Here is a 428-nt window from a genome sequence, read left to right as displayed (position 1 = left end):
GTGCTCAGGGACACGGAAATTCCCCGATCCCAATGAGCAAAGGTACAGGAGGACCCCAGGAATCCAGGGGTGCTCCATGATGGCCCCAGTGCTCGCACTCACATCCTGAGCTTGGGAAGCCAGAGGGACAAGATTTCAGCTGCAGAAACAGCCCAGACGAAATATTTTACAGGTTATTTATAGACTGCATTAAAAAAAGATAAGAAAAAAGAAACAAAAAAACCCCAACCCCCCCAAAAACAGGGACCAAAAGCCTTTTGTTTGTTGATTTTAAATCTGCCTTTTACTCCAACCCGCTCCCGCTGGCCTCCCGGGGCGCCGGGTGCAGGAGCCCGGCTGCACCGGCAGCGCCCCGGCGCTGGAGCGGCCCTCGCTCTCGGGTGGGTCCCTGCCCCGGGGGACCTCGTGGTGGCCGTGCTCGTCCCCAG

This window comes from Corvus brachyrhynchos, unplaced genomic scaffold (assembly GCF_000691975.1).
Source record: "Corvus brachyrhynchos isolate BGI_N302 unplaced genomic scaffold, ASM69197v1 scaffold351, whole genome shotgun sequence".
Taxonomy (NCBI): Eukaryota; Metazoa; Chordata; class Aves; order Passeriformes; family Corvidae; genus Corvus; species Corvus brachyrhynchos.
Note: the sequence above shows the minus strand (reverse complement) of the source record.